This window comes from Chlorocebus sabaeus, chromosome 25, assembly GCF_047675955.1.
Source record: "Chlorocebus sabaeus isolate Y175 chromosome 25, mChlSab1.0.hap1, whole genome shotgun sequence".
NCBI classification, from domain to species: domain Eukaryota; kingdom Metazoa; phylum Chordata; class Mammalia; order Primates; family Cercopithecidae; genus Chlorocebus; species Chlorocebus sabaeus.
In genome coordinates this window covers 19,114,551-19,131,497 of record NC_132928.1, presented here as the reverse complement: position 1 = coordinate 19,131,497, position 16,947 = coordinate 19,114,551, and the positions used below count along the sequence as shown (strand labels likewise).

At 41.5% G+C, this 16,947-nt stretch overlaps 1 protein-coding gene and 1 non-coding gene across 10 annotated transcripts in view; one reads left to right on the top strand and one right to left on the bottom strand.

Annotated features, from left to right (window-relative positions):
* Positions 1–16,947, top strand: part of HHAT (hedgehog acyltransferase) — a 360,770-nt gene that overhangs the window by 44,990 nt on the left and 298,833 nt on the right. The window lies entirely within an intron of this gene.
* LOC119619905 (U5 spliceosomal RNA) lies at positions 3,919–4,031 on the bottom strand. Its single transcript, XR_005236335.1, has one exon. It is a non-coding gene; the product is annotated as a U5 spliceosomal RNA (small nuclear RNA).

Genomic DNA, 16,947 nt, shown 5'->3' with positions numbered 1-16,947 from the left:
TGCTATTTTTCTTTCTTTTTCTTTTCTTTTTTTTTTTTTTCTTCTTTTGAGACAGAGTCTCACTCTGTCACCCAGGCTGGACTGCAGTGATGTGATCTCGGCTCACTGCAACCTCCGCCTCCCGGGTTCAAGCGATTCTTCTGCCTCAGCCTCCCGAGCAGCTGGGACTACAGGCACGTACCACCACGCCCAGCTAATTTTTTGTATTTTTAGTAGAGACAGGGTTTTACCGTGTTAGCCAGGATGGTCTTGATCTCCTGACCTCATGATCAGCCTGCCTCGGCCTCCCAAAGTGCTGGGATTACAGGCGTGAGCCACTGCACCTGGCTGCAGATCCTATTTTTACGTGAGGCAGAGAGCTACAATTCCTATTCCTGTTCTCACCAGGAAATCACTAGCATCTTACGTTTTTCCTACCTGTCTGCAAATTTAAATGTCAGGAAGAAAATCTAGCATGCATGAAACTAGACAAAAGGTCTTGTACTGATGGGTAAAGAGCCGGCATTCTTTGTGTTCACAAGAAGGAAGCAAACCTGACCTTCCATCGCTAATCATGGGTTTTTTTTCTTATTTATTTTTTTGAGACAGAGTCTCACTCTGTTGCCCGTGTTAGAGTGCAGTGGCGCAACCACAGTTCACTGTAACCTCTGCCTCCCAAGTTCAAGCGATTCTCGTGCCTCAGCCTCCCAAGCAGCAGGGCCTATAGGCATGTGCCACCATACTTGGCTAACTTTTTGTATTTTTAGTAGAGACAGGTTTTCAACATGCTGGCTAGGGTGGTCTCAAACTCCTGGCCTCAAGTGATCTGCCCGCCTTGGCCTCCCAAAGTGCTGGGATTACAGGTGTGAGCCACCCCGCCTGGCCTAATCTGTGGGTTTCTTGCCCCTGCCATTTGGAGACTCTTCAACCCACATTCTTTGTCTGGAGGGGCTGGCATGGTACACAGGAATCTGTCTCTGCTAAGCAAGCCTCTCTGGGAAGGGGAAAAATGTATAAAATCCAATTTTCTGTTAAGACAGGCTGAACATTCACACACACAGCCAAATCACTTATTAATCTGCTCCCGTCGGATGGAGGGAGGCAGGGAGATGACAGACATGCTGGAATAATCTTTGAGGGGCTGGGCTTAATGAAAATGAGTTAAGGCCTAACCTCTGTAAACTCACCAGAATTTACATACATGAAACGAAGCAAATGTTGCCAACAGATCAATGTTCCTTCACAAGAAGTCCCAAACCCCAATGGGCATGTTCACCTCAACTCAGCAAACATTATCAAGAGTCTACTAATGTTTGAGGGAGTTCGATGCAAAGATGAAGACATTCCCACTGTTGAGAATGGTGAGAAATTTCTCAGTCACAAAGCAGTCAGTTTACAAGTCAGTGCTTACTACCTGCTTTCTGGTCTGGGTTGTGATAATGCTGTGGGTTAAGGAAGTAAGAGGCATTATTTCTCTACTCAACAAGTTTATACTCTATTTGAAAATTCCAGGAGGACACCCCTAGCTTTAATACAGCTGATGTCTGAAGTATGTTACAAGAGCCAGGGCTGTACACAGCCAGGACAGTTGGCCCTGCTGGTGGGTCCTGCCTGAAAGCTGGCCCTGGCATGCGGTTTAACAAAGTGTTTCCATATGTAGGATTGTCCCTAGTCGGTGTAGCCAAAAATTGCTGGGAGAGTTTGTAGCCTTGGAATGATCAGAGAAGACTCTCTGGAGTAGGTGGATTGGAGCTGAGTCTTGAATAGAAGTACTATATTTTGAACTGACCCAAGCCTATTTTGTTGTTTAACAAAATAAAGTTCTTTGGTTTTACTCTTGGTAACTTCTGGCATTTGGAGGTGAATAGGAGTTAAATGTCTTCTCTCCCACAACCTTGCCACCAAGTGGTATGTTAAACAGTGAAAGTGTCTAACTCTGAATTCTCCTACAAGTACAAACATTCATTAGGTAGGGAGGTACAAAACCCATCATTGAGTCTGTTCCTGAAAGCTTGTGAAGCCTCTATTGTTTGTCTTTACGTACTCCAACAAACATCTTGCAGGAAGTTCCTTCTGAGGCTGGTGCAATTCTATTCTGCTGGCTGAAGCAGTTACCCTTCTACTCTGATTAGAGGATAGAGCCTTACTGAAGCAAAAGACACAGACCAAGAGAGTGTTAGACCTTCAATGCTTTGGGTGCTGGACTCAAGGGAGTTGTTTTTGTTTTTGTTTTTGTTTTTTGTTTGTTTGTTTTTTATAGGGTCTCTCTTGGCCAGGCTGGAGTGTAGTGGTGCCAGCACCATAGCCCCTAGAATAGCTGGGACTGTGAGCATGTGCCACCATATCCAGCTAAGTTTTAAAATTTTTGTACAGACAGGGTCTTGCTTTGTTGCCCAGGCTTATCTCAAACTCCCCGCCTTAAGCAGTCCTCCTGTCATGGCCCCCCCATACTGTTAGGATTACAGGTGTGAGCTACCATACCCAGACTAATTTATTTATTTATTTATTTTTTAAAGACAGAGTCTTGCTCTGCCATCCAAGCTGGAGTGCGGTGGCATGATCATAGCTCACTGTAACCTCTAACTCCCGGGCATAAGCGATCCTTCTGGCTCAGCCTCCCAAAGTGTTGGGATTACAGGCGTGAGCCACTGCACCTGGCCTCAAGGGATTCTTACATACTTCATTAGTACAAGGGTAATAATGAAAAATTTTAATCCATCACATGTTGAGCACCATGCTTTTCATTAGTAAAATATTTATTCCTAACATTCCTTATGCTAGTAAACTTTCAGGTGCAGCTTTAGGTACCATGTTGGAATTATTTGAATTGTAGTCATGTGTGGGAGTAGATTTCTGATTAGAGTCCTTCAAATGCTAACTCACTCTTTCTGGACTCCTTATTTGGATACTTTCAATGTTAAGAACTGTCCTTAGAGGTGGATTAAAGTTAATTTACACACAAACATATAAGTGCTGTAACAGGATTCAGAATTATATAAGTGCCATAACAAGACCCAGAGAGAAAGGGGGAAGGGATTATTCCAGCCTAGGGCAGGTTGAATAGTGGCGGGATCTGAAATTTGGGGGGAGGTATGGGGAAGCGGGAAGGAGGGAAAACGTTTCCTTCTCTCAGTACATTTCCTAAAAGTGGTGCCTGTCAGCATTCTTAAAAAGGTTATTACCTTTTAAAATCATGACATGACAGTTGATAAGCCTTTGTTAAAAAGAAATTAAGCAGCAGCAGCAAGGTAAGAGCGAGATCACAGGGGCACGTGGGAGAAGATGTAAAGTGGGGTGTCTTTGTGTGGGGAACTGACTGATGCCACTTTCAGGGATGACAATAGCTGCCGAAAAGTTTGAGATGGATGAAGGTTTGTTATTCCACCATAATTTTGCTCCCAGGTTTGATGAAAGCAAATCTCAGGTCAAATTCTATCTGGCATATGTACGTTTATTAAACACTTGCTAAGCAAGCAGTGGAAACCAGTTTACACCAAGCTGATCAGTGGAATTGATGGAGTCCTTTAAGGAGCTTGCATCACCACCTTGCATTGAATTTCTTACTAGGTAGATAGATAATAGAATATTATCTAGAGGGGGATGGATTTGGGACTTTTTTAAAGACAGGAAACCAGAAATTCTCCAACCAAGTGACTGAATTTAGGATCTTAAAGGCCATCACTTCTAAATTGTCTAAGCCAGTCTGTGTCTCTAATGTTAATGTTGTTAATTAGCAAGTCAGATGTCACCAGGGAAAGTTATATGACTTTTGAGATACATGACTCATATATGACTCGAAGTTTTGAGATGGAAAACAAGAGTTTAACCATGGCCTTGCAAGTTCTATTATTCAGTCTTTAAGTGAACAATGTACCGCTACAACCTGAAGCTGTACTAGAATGCTTTTATCTTAAGATCTTTCTTTATAAAACATGATTTGCCTTGCCAAGGCAAGGTTTCAAAAATTTAATTTAAAAGTGATTTGTTTTTCTCCACGGAAATCTTTAGTAAAAGGCGAAAGATTTATTCGATTTGAAGAAAAACCACTGAATGCTGAAAATCAGTTTTAACTCATTATGGCAGTAACTGCAACTCCTAGTACACCGATGGTGCCTACAGTTCGCACAAAAAGAATTACTGCCTACAGTTTGCACAAAAAGAATTCTTTAATCTTCCCATAGTTAGAAATGTTGAGTCAAAAGAAATATTCTTTTAAGCTTTAAAGAATTTACTATGTGCAGGGTACTATGGGTATGCAAATGAATGTTGAGTCATCACCTTGAGATTCCACACCTTGTTATTCACCGGGTGCTGTTGGTGCTACCACTAGGGGGCGAAGTAGAGGACATGCTAGCAGGGTTCTAAATCCCATCCTGGGTTAACCATAGAAACTCTCGTTTTAGCCGTTTTTATATAATGGGACTTGGAGTACGATTTGTTATCTTTAGCATCGTCTTATTTTGAAACAATTACACACTTACAGGAAGTTGCAGCAATAGTACAGAGAGGCCTTGTGTACCTCTACCCAGATTCCCCAGTGGGGAATCTTTTTTTTCCCCCAACTTTTAATTTTAGATTCCAGGGGTATATACACAAATTTGTTACCTGGGTATATTGTGTGACGCTGAGGTTGAGGGTGTGAATAATCCTGTCACCCAGGTACTGAGCACAGTACTCAATAGTTTTTCAGCCCTTGCCAGTCCTCCCTCCCACCTCCCAGCAGTCCCTGGTGTCTGTTGTTGTCAACAGGAGGACCTGATAGTTAGCTCCCCAGTGGGGAATCTTACATAGTAAACTCAAACCCAGGAACTTGACATTAATACAACCCACAGACTTTAATCAGATTTCACCTGTTTTGCAGGCACCTATTTGTGTATATGTATATAGTTATATGCAGTTTTATCACGTGCAAATTCATGTAAACACCAACATGATAAAGATATAGGACCTTGAAGAGCTACTCCATGCTACCTCTTCTGTGGCCATACTCACCCTGCTCCTCCTCATCTCTAATCCCTGAAAAACCACAATGCTTTTAATATATATGTATATGTGTATGTGTATATACACATACACATTTAGGATTCTTATATCTTATTGGTGAGAAGATATTTTTATCATTCTGCAATGACCCTTTTTGACCCTGGTGATTTTCTTTCTCTGAAGTCTACTTTATCTGCCATTGATAGAGCCACTCCCACTTTCTTTTGATTCATGTATGTATGCCATATTCTTTTCCATCCTTTTAACTTTCCACCTCCCCATTTCATTATATTTAAAGTGAATTCCTGTAGACAGTCTAGAGTTGGGTCATTTTTCTAGCAATCAATTCTGCCAAGCTCTGTCTTTTAATTGCTGTATTTAATTTGATTGGAGTTTATTCAGGTTCTTGAATCTGTAGGTTTATGCTTTTTGCCAAATTTCTTTTTTTTTTTTTGCCATTATTTCTTTGAACATATTTTTAACCTCATTTTTTTTTCTTCTTTCTTTCTGGAAAATTTAATGACACCAATGTCAGGTCTTTTGTTCTTATATCAGGGGTCTCTGAGGCTGTATTTTTTCAGTCAGTTTTCTCTCTCTCTTGTTCAGATTGGGTGATTTTTATTGACCTATCCTTAGGTTCAAAAAAAAAAAAAAAAAATCTCACTGTGTCATCCAAGCTGGAGTGCAGTGGTGCAATCTTGGCTCACTGCAATCTCTGCCTCCTGGGTTCAAATGATTCTTCTGCCTCAGCCTCCCAAGAAGCTGGGATTACAGGCATGTGCCACCATGCCCAGCTAATTGTTTTGTATTTTTACTAGATAGGGGGTTTTGCCATGTCAGCCAGGCTGGTCTGGAACTCCTGGCCTCAAATGATCCACCCATCACAGCCTCCCAAAGTTCTGGGATTACAGACGTGAGCCACCATGCCTGGCTCAATAATTCTTTGTTATGTAATCTACTTTTGCTATTAAGCCCATCTAGTAAGTTATATTAAGTATAATTAATATTGCATTAATATAAATATTAATATATCAACATTTACTTCATACTTAATTTTATTTTGCTTATTGTCATTCTGTAGGTCCTCAGCTCTCTAGCCCAGTCTGTTCTTTTCACCATTCAGAATCTCCTTGCATTTGTTTTATATATTACATCCAAGGGTTTTAGCTGTCATTAGTGGAGGGACAGGGATAAATGTGTGTACTATATCTTGTCTGAAAGCAGAAGTCTCTGTGTTGTAGTCTGTGTTTTAAAGTAAGTTTCAGGTATCATAAATAAGATGAGTTATTTTATTAATACACAAACAGGTTTCTGAAGAGAGATGGTAGAAGCAATGGACAGTGGGGGAAGGATGGGGCAGTGTGCCCTGAGGATGTGGTGAGCCTTGGTCTTGTTCTTGTCTGTCTCTATTCTGGGTCTCCCAGGTTCCTGGGCTGCCTGTGATGGCTGGTGGGTTCACAGGTGATCTGGGTGGGGAGTTGTCTCTTGAACTGCTTTGGCAGCTAATGGGCAAAGGGGACAGATGTAAAGATGTATGGGAGTACTCTTCAACATAGCTCTGCTCACCTCTTTCCCTGGTCTTTCAGGCAGTGTGTAAAGTAGAAAGGTGGTATCTGGGATTATGGAGGGTTCCCTTCTTCTTCCCCTAGATAGATGGCAAAAATGTTAATTCTTCCTTTTTCTCTCTAAGATTATACTTTCTTTCTTAATTGACCTTTTGCCCTGGGGATCTCCAACATTTTGGCCTTCCATGTGGAGTTCCAGTTTGCTATGTTTGCCCACTGCAGAGACGTTCTGTACAAAGCAGTTTTCTTGCATGCGTGAAGACTTCCTCAGCAGAGAGTAAATTCTCTGAGTGTAAGGATCATTTTAGGGGCTGTGGCCCCCAACAGGCTGAGGATCTTTTTTCCTTCCATGTTATTGTGACTCACTTTGTCTTTTTGATATTCTGGGGAAGTGACATTAATGGTATGTGTGATTTATTAGCATATTTTGAAGCTGAGGAGTCATGATTCTGTGTAATTTGTTCTCCAGTCATCTCATTCTATTACATTTTTTTGTCATGATCTCCAATTTGTTTATCACCTTTTTCCATCGTTTATAGCTCTTTTTTTCCATATATCTTGTAGAAAATATAGTGTTTTTCCAATTTGAGACATGTGGGGAAAATAATACAGTTTTGTGCCTTCAAGTTCACCCTGAAATTTAATGTTTCTTTTTAAACATTTGATTCCTTCTTTGTTGGCTTTAGGAGGAAAGGAAAGGTGGGAATATGGCATAGACAGAGCAGGGAGACAGAATCTATTCATGTTAAACTGAATAGATTCTGCAGTCTTGCTCTCCTGCATAATCCCAAGTGACTTCTGAGAAATAGGTAAGTAGGTAGAGAGTTGTGACCAGAGGTTGTTACTGAGTTTAGGTTGGCAGTTGGGCTGAAGATATGCGAAATAACTTACCCATGTTAATTAGGTCCTCTTGTCTTAAGAGGCTTTCTCTTTTCTTCTTCCACAAAACACCTCCCCTTTACCATTTTACCCTGGACCAATTTGCCTGGCTTGTGTGGCGAGGGGCAATGAAGAGGCTGGGAATGGTACACAGTAGAACAGGGCAGCCTGGGCCTGTCCTGTTGGCGGCGTCCCTGCCCTTGTAAGCATCTTCACCTATGCAGGAGGGTGATGATGTTTCAGCAGGGACTTCGTTATTTCCAGAAAAAAAGGTTTTATTAGTGGAAGCGTTTTATCTTTCCGAAAATATTGACTGGGAGAGAGTGTTGTCTCTGGAAATTGTAAGCAGTAAAATGATTTAGTTCAAATTCTTTTAGAAAGAGAAAAGCAGTTGTCGAAGGAAAAAGAAAACTCTTCCAATAATTGCTCAATGAATCATTAGCCTGGGTTCATTCGGAGAGCAGTGCCTCTTTTGTGCAGAATTCTTACAAAATTAGTCTCCTTTTGTGTTTCTTGTCTGGAGATTTACGGGCCATTGAGGTCAGTTTGCTGCCTTAGAATGTACAGGGAAACATTTGTGATTTCAAGAACCTCATAAAGGTTTTCTCTGATTGCAGATAACTCTTATTCAGTGTAATTAGATATTATACATGGTCTCCAAGTAAACAATAAGCAAATAATGCTATTTAGGAAATAGGTACACAAACATGTGTAGTATTTCTGTAGTATTTTATTTTTACAACTTGCTAGATATAAGGATAAGGAAAATAGTAAATATTCAGCTCTATACTGTTTTCTCTGAAGGAAAAAGGTATAATGAAAAATATAAAGTGATTGGTAAGGTAGGTCATTTCCTTTTTTTTTCTTTAAAAATTGATATACAATAGTTGTACACATTTTTGGAGTACATTTGATACTTTGACACCTCTATATAATGTGTAATTATCAAGTAAAGGTAATTGGGATATCCATCACCTGAAACATTTATCTTTTTTTGGTATAGAGAACATTACATATCTTTTGGTTTTGAAATACATAAATGCATTTGTGACTGTATTCTAACAAACAATCACTGCCTTCGTTACCTAGTTCTTGAGCATTCATTGGGTTGACCTAGCTGGTGTTTTCTTCCATGTCATTTTCCTCCATTGAATAGACTTATTTCAGACTAGTGTCTTTCAAAGTGAATTGTTTTCAGAATGCTTTTGTTATTAAGCTGGAGCTGGATTCCAATCAGAGGAAATATTTCTTCCATAATATGTTAGTCATGGTTCCATTGCAGACAACAGAATCTATTGCAGTCATTTAAAGACAATTATTGCAGGGATTTAAAGACATTTCAGAATAATGGAAAGACCTGTAGGAGCAGACACTAAGTGATCTACCAGAAACAGTTCCGAGAGCCACCCTACACATCTACTGCCACGTAGCTCCTGGCTTGAGAACCTAGGGCTCTGGTGCCACATCTGACAGCTTCAGCATCTCTGAACTGTCTAGACCCCAGAATCTCCATCATGGCTGCTGCAGAACAGCCAAAGGGCCTCTGCCACCATTTTCTTCAGAAGTCTCACAGCCCATGCATCGTTCCTTTACTCTCAGAGTCATAGTGTTTGTATTTGTTCATCAGAAGTTCAGCCATTTTTAGACCTGCCAGCTACCGGGAATTCGGGGATATGTAGTTTTCAACCTTCTAACCTGTAATGTGTAGGAAGTAATGCTAGAGAGGATTGAATAGTCATGGTCGAGTTAATTGGCAGTGCCTGCTGTACAAGCAGATGTTTTCTTCTTAGCAAAAGATTAAGATGGTTGCTTTCCTGAATGCTGAAGTTCCTTTTTGTTAACCGTGGACTCACTTCTTTTCAGTCCACAGTCTCTAGAACTTTCCTCTTTCCTTTTTTTGGACTGGGTTTGGGATCTTGACAGCTGAACTCTCTCATATTCTAACTATGGGTGCTTCTAACTGTTTCAGGATGCGCAGCTTGAAAACTCCTGGAGTTGTGTTTCTGGGCCTATCAAAGTAGAATCGAGTTTGTTGTTTGTTCGTTTATTTGTATATTTACTGAACAAACAAGGACATAGTACTTCATACATTCCTGGCTGTATTCCAGGTGTTTTCCATACTTTAGTTTATGTGTTTCTTATGAATATGAAATGGGTCCTCTATTGTAATAATACTATGCTTTGGCCATGTCTTGAGAGTCAGTAATTGATTTTTCAGAGAGTGGGCCTTGAGTTGGTCAGGATAATCTGCAGAGCAGATCATCCACTAGAACTATTCTGTGAGCTTATATTTTCTCCCTACCTGGGGTTATAAAGGCATTCTAAGCCAGAAACTGGATTCTTCACTTTTAGTATCACTTCTTCCCCTTTCCCAGCAGACGGTGCTGATACCAGGTTCCTAAAAATAGTTTGACTCATTGTATAATCATTCAAATTTTTCAAACTTTTATTGAGCATCTAATATATTATGTTTATTGAAGGATACAATGCTTAATATATATATAGACCCTGTTGGAAAGGAGCTCACAGTCTAGTGGAGAGACAGCTCAGTAACCTGTAATTAAAACATAATGGGGGCTGGACCTGGTGGCTCACGCCTGTAATCCCATCACTTTGGGAGGCCGAGGAGGGTGGATCACTTGCAGTCAGGAGTTCGAGATCAGCCTGGCCAACGTGGTGAAACCCCATCTCTACTAAAAATACAAAAATTAGTTGGGCATGGTGGTGCACGCCTGTAATTCCAGCTTCTTGGGAGCTGAAGCAGGAGAATCGCTTGAACTCAGGAGGTGGAGGTTGCAGTGAGCCGAGATCATGCCACTGCACTCCAGCCTGGTGACAGAGCGAGACTCCATCTCAAAAATAAAATAAAATAAAATAAAATAAGCCGGGCGCGGTGGCTCACGCCTATAATCCCAGCACTTTGGGAGGCTGAGGCGAGAGGATCACAAGGTCAGGAGATCGAGACCATCTTAGCTAACACGGTGAAACCACGTCTCTACTAAAAATACAAAAAAAAAAAAAAAATTAGCTGGGCGTGGTGCCTGTAGTCCCAGCTACTTGGGCAGCTGAGGCAGAAGAATGGTGTGACCCCAGGAGGCAGAGCTTGCAGTGAGCTGAGATCACACCCCTGCACTCCAGCCTGGGCGACAGAGCGAGACTCTGTCTCAAAATAAAATAATATAAAATAAAATAAAAAAAATAAAAAGCACATTGGGATAAGTTGCTTTGATACAGGTAACCATAGTGGCCTATTATGAGAGCATAGGCAAGGGACACCGAGTCCAGGCTGAGTGGATGGATTAAGAAAGGCTTCCTGGGAGAAGGCTTGCCTGAGCTGAGACCTGAAAGGTAGGTCCTCATTCACATGATGCTTCAGTGATGGTTTTTCCAAATAGAGGGAGCAAAGTGTGGGAGGCCCAGCTGTATGAATGTGGGGCTATGGGGTCAGAGGGGTCAATGCAGTTGTAATGTGGGATGGTGGGGGCAGTGAAGGTTAGGTAGGATGATGGAAGGGTGGACGGGGGACAGGGCCGTTTTATGAAGAACTGCATGAGTCTCACTGAGAAGTTTCTCTGGAATGCTAAGGGGAGCACATGAAGAATATTAAGTGGGGGAAATAACATGATCAAGTATGCTCTTAAAAATATTACTTTGGTGCTGTGTAGGGGGCATGGAATGGAAGGAATAAGGCCAAATGGGTAGAAGTGAGTAGAGAACAGTCTGCAGAATTGAAGTAGGTCTAGCATATAGTACAGGGAGGAAAACAATTTTGCAGTAACTCCAAGACTTTCCTGGATATCAAAGCCTAATTGATGTGCGGTGATTGAGTATATGAAGCAGCATATACTAGATGCTCAATAAAATTTCTTGAAATATTTGAATGATTATACAATGGGTCAAATCATTTTTTTTAAAGTTTTATTTATTTTTATTTTTTTGAGACAGAGTCTTGCTCTGTTACCTAGGCTGGAGTGCAGTGCCATGTTCTCGGTTCACTGCAACCTCCACCTCCCAGGTTCAAGTGATTTTCATGACTCAGTCTCCCAAGTAGCTAGGATTGTAAGTATGCACCAGCACTCCCAGCTAATTTTTGTATTTTTAGTAGAGACGAGATTTCACCATGTTGGCCAGGCTGGTCTCGAGCTCCTGGCCTCAAGCTATCCACCCACTTCAGCTTTCCAAAGTGCTGGGATTATAGGCGTGAGCCACGGCACCTGACCTCAAATCATTTTTAAGGCTCATCCATGGCCTTTCTTAGACTCTGCTGCATTTGTAGATGTAAAGTTCTGAGCTGATAGCAAGCTATTTACAAATGCCATCAACAGGCATAATAAAACAGTGCTCCTGACCCATCTCACTAGGAAATAAACAGTGGAACTATTCAGCAGGTCATGGACTGATTACAAAAAAAATCCAAAAAGACTCCAAAAACAGTGGGGCCAGGGATCTGGATTGAGGAACTAGCAGACTGAGCTAACTGATGTGGTGACAGGATGAATTTCTCTCATTCACTTAGGGCGTCTTGGTGAGTGCCTTGGTACCTTACATTTTAGTCTATTGACCAGGCCTCAGTAGCTATGCATTTGTGGTGTTTTCAGCTGGAGAATAGTCCTCAATTTTCTGGGGAATGCAAGAGAAAGCACAGAACCAGAATTTTAGCCATCCCTTGTGATAACAACACAGTACTCCAGCTAAGCGGCTGAGAGTGAGTTGTGATCTGCCAAGGATTAAGGTCGATGAGAATTCAAGGCTAGAAGGAGGAAAGATTTACTCAGTGGTGAGTTGCTAGGGCAAGTCCTTACTTGCCAGGAATTTTTTCTTGTAACTTTCTTCCCTAGTGACATAGGGGTGTGAGAAGGGGGGACCACCCCCTCTCCACGGGTGGGTGACAAGCACTTTCTCAGTATTTCTTTCCTTTAGCCTGGAAAATAATTGTCTTTCCCATTTTCTGAAAGGAATCTTAGACATCGTGCTAGTGGAGCCCTTCATTTTACACACAAGGAAATTCAAGTCCAGATAGTTAAGTGACTTTTCCAAGTTTAAACAGGGGGAGAAATGTGACAAGTACTAGATGGCCTGATTTTTTGGCTCCCTTCCTGCTCCCTGCCATTTTAAAGGCTTACTGAATGTTGGGCATATAGGAGACAGATTTGAGTCAAGGTTCTTGCTCTCGGAGAACTCCATTTTTCCCTCCAGAGAGAAAATACATGAATAAAAGTAATATAATAAATATGCCATAATAAAAGTTCTAGAATTGAGATGTGATGACAGAGAAGGGAGTGCAATGAGGTCCACCTGGGAGGCACAGGGATGGGAAAGCCTCACTTCTGTGCTGACATTTGAATTGTACTATTTAGTGAGTGTTTTGTGCATGTCACTGGGCTGGCTTTGTGGTTATGGGGCATTAATGAGGTGCACTCTGGGTTGGAGATTGTCTAGTCAAATAGTTTTGTGGGCTAAAGGGGTGGGAAGGGCAGAGAGTCCAGGTACAGGGACAAGTATGAGTAGAAACATCTCAGAAAAGGGTTTCCTCCTTGGCATCAGACAGGCCTAGGTTAGAAACCCAGTTCTGCCCCTTACTAGATTTGGACAAATAATTTGCTTTCTCTGACCTCCAGTTAACTCATTAGTAATACGGAGATAAAAAACAGAACTACTCAAAAAAGAAAAAAGAAGAAAAAAGGAAAAATGAGCTTCAGGCCAGGCGCAGTGGCTTATGCCTGTAATCCCCGCATTTTGGGAGGCTGAGGCTGGTGGATCACTTGGGGTCAGGAGTTTGAGACCAGCCTGGCCAATGTGGTGAAACCCCATCACTACTAAAACTACTACAATTAGCCAGATATGGTGGTATGCATCTGTAGTCCCAGCTGCTTGGGAGACTGAGGCACGAGAATCACTTGAGCCTGGGAGGCAGAGGTTGCAGTGAGCTGAGGTTGTGCCACTGCACTCCAGCCTGGGCAACAGAGCGAGACTGTCTCAAATTAAAAAAGCTTCAAATTGCTGACAGAAAAAAAAAAACACCAAAAACCCAAAACTTATTTATTTCAACTACATGACATTCTGAAAAAAGTAAAATATGGAGACAGTGAAAAGATCACTGTTTGCCAGGGATTGACGGGGGGCAGGGGCAGGGTGGGAGGGATGAAGAGGTAGAGTACAGAGGATTTTTAGGGCAGTGAAACTATTCCATATGATATGAAAATGGTGGATATGTGTTTTTATACATTTGTCCAAACCCATAGAATATGCAACATCAAGAGTGAACCCTAATGTAAACTATGGACTTTGGGTGACAATGATGAATCGGTGTAGGTTCACCAGTTGGAACAAATATATTACTGTGGTGGGGGATGCTGATGGAGAGGGGTTAAGGGGTCTATGGGAACTCTCTGTACGTTGTGCTTAATTCTTCTGTGAACTGAAAAGTCTGTAAAAGATAAGGTCTATTAAGCAAATGAACCACTTTAAAGATTGTTATGAGGTTGTAATTAGAAAACACATACTCGAATGTTCATCAGTGATTGCATGGGAAGAAAGGAGAGGTCTGTCAGGTTCCTGGACATATGAAGTTGAGTTGCAGCACTGTTACCCCTCTCACTTTGCAGTGGATTTTTAGTATGTCTTCATTGTGGAGTGTGGTGGTCTTGGTGCTGGGGGTGTTCCCGTTTAGGCTTTGAGCTCCTCATGGTGCCTAGAGTAGAACTCCATTGTGGGTAGGAAAAGCAGCAGTTACAAACACTAGGCCCAGACCCTTTCCTTTGTTAAGAAGGGAAAAAGTGTTTTGCCAGGAAGTTAGAGTTACTATTTAAGAAACCCAGAACGATTGTGTCTCTCAGAGTCCTTAGTATTGCCTGGTAGCAGAATGCAAGCCTTGGAATAAACAACCGCATTTGTTAACTTGTTCAGTGAATTCCGAAGTCTGGGTGCTCAGAGCTTTGAATGGTGAACAGGAGGATGACTGCTCTGTTGGTGAGTGTTAGGTAGCAGCTTCGGAGTGTGTGCCCTCCCTGGCTGGGAATGGTATGGGGTGGGCTGAGCTGTTAAGGATTCTATGAGTTTATGAACATTCAGCTGTAGGAAGGCTTCATCAGTCGTGCAGATCGGTCCCCAGGCTGGTAGTATCACATCATCTGGAAGCTTGTTAGAAATGCAGACCCCAGGCCCCACTCTTGATTGACTGCATCAGAATCTGCATTTTAGCAAGTAGGTGGCTTGTGTCCACCTTGAGGTTGGATGTGGGTGACTTCTCCTTGGAGTACAGCCTCCAAGCTTCCATGGAGAAGCCTGCCTAGTTCTACCTGGCTGGGATTTAGCTCCAGTTTATATCTGACCCCCTTAGAGTCCCAAAGAAGAGACTCCTAATTGATTAATAACCATGGGGTCAAGAAAGAAAATGGGGGAAGGGACAGAACATGATGTTGTTCCTGATTTCAGGCTTTCATGTTTGCCTTGAAATGTGTGACTGAGCTCAGAGTCTATAAAGCTTTTACTTCGAGAAGCAGTGAGTCAATATTTTTCTTACCCAAATCATTAAACATCATCTTGACCTTTTCATTGGCCCAGCTTTTCTGTGTGGTTATTTCCCTTAGGTAACTTTTTTAAATGGGGAAGAATAGACATGAGGGAGACATTTTTATTGCCTTTAAATGAATGTTTTTTGCAATAATTAGCAGTGAAAGGCCATGCGTAATTTTTGTTGATGGGATTTTACCAGCAGAGTTTTCAGGAGTCCTGGACTTTCTGGTGGAACAGAAAGTCTTAGATGTTTTGTCATATTATATCCTTTTATCCCCCCTAAAAAATTAAACTTGGAGAAGTTTTGAGGCATAGGTAAGCTTGGGGTCATGAATTCTAAATGCAATTCTAAGTGTTCAAAAATGTTATATTTAAAAAGCTCAAATGTTTTTTCTTTTTTGAGTTTGTGTTAAAAAAAAAGTCTCGGCTTTCAGTGTCTTTTTAGCTATATCCCTGTTATAAAAGTGGTATTTTACTAACATGGCCTCATCACATGACCTTTGAACTTGTTTACCTTTAGTTAATTGATTCTCAGCCAACTTGGAAATCTCTAGATGGGGAAATAAACTGTGGATCAGGGATCAGGAGCCAGGTTAAAGCTTTGAGTTCTCTGCTGTGCTGCCTGGCTGTGTGTTGGTGGGCATGTCCCAGACTCTGGTGTAGTCATCTCTAAATGGAAGCAATTCAGCTCGATACATGATTTCCAGCAGGGGACAGGGGCTTTAGGAGCAGATCATGTATCGGGATCTGGGGTGTGGAGAGCATGTGTAATTTGAGAATGCACAGTATTGTATTTCCTTATTTGAAGAAATGGGAAAACTTTTTTTAAATGAGTGGCACAAAGTAAAGCATGATACAGTCTTGGCTGGTGGTTTACAAGGGATGGGAAGCACATGGGTCTAGCAGTGAGTAGTGGGTACTGCTGTTTAGTGAGTACTGTGTGCTGTTATAAACTTTTAATATACATATGCTCTTATTTAAGCCTCAAAAATCCCTGTAAGTTAAGTACTATTGTTGTATGAAGAAACAGAACAGAAAGGTTAAGGATCATGTTCAAGGTCATCACAGCAAGTGTGAGTAGATCTGGGCTCTGGACCCAAACCAAGCCTCCAGTCTTAGCTACCTTGCACTCATAGTCTGTTATGAATCAAGATCAATTTTATGTGTATCTTACTTTCTGCAAAAAAAGTTTTATTTGTGTGTAACTGGTATGACATTACCCCACAATCTTAGGTACACCAAAAAAAATCACACTTTTCATCAAATCCAATTAAGAGAGACTTCAAGTTCTACTTGTAGAGATTGGTGAGGGGTTCAATATCAGTAGTCATTGCAGGAGTCCTTTTCCAGGCACATGTTTTGGTTAGAAAAATCTGAGACCTCAAATCCACCTCCATCCTGTGTGCATCTCTCCACGCTCCTCTTGGCCTCTGTGGTCCTTTCTGGGGCTCCTGAGGCATTGACTTTGAGTTGCTGGTTTCTAAGCATCCACACATCCACTCTTTTCAGAGGTTTCTACCTACTCCTGCTGGGGAGCTTCATACATGTGGAACCTGGTACCGATGCAGACACAGAATGCCACATGGACACAGAGCTTCTTGGGGGGAAGGGAAGTGTACCTTTCATTCCTTTATTATAAATTTATATGAAATTAGTTAATTTCTCTGACAAATTATTCTGTCTGTAAATGGTAACAAGACTCAGAATGACTGACTTTAAGCCATATTATTAGTATCCAATTTACATTCCTCTCCTTAGTGAAAACATCTAGTTGTCTAAACCGGGATAGCCTCAATTCATTACTTGTGCTATCCCTGTGACCTTGGGTAAATGAATTGAGTTCTTTAAGTCTCTGTTTCATCTTTTGCAAAATGGAAATAATAATAGTATCTATACTATAGAGGGCCCTGGGAGATCAGCTGTAACAAAGACAGAGTTGTAGAAAGTCCAAGGTGCATTTGGGGAATGGCAATAGCAATGATTCTGTTAGGTTGGTGCAAAAGTAATTGCAGTTTTTGCCATTAAA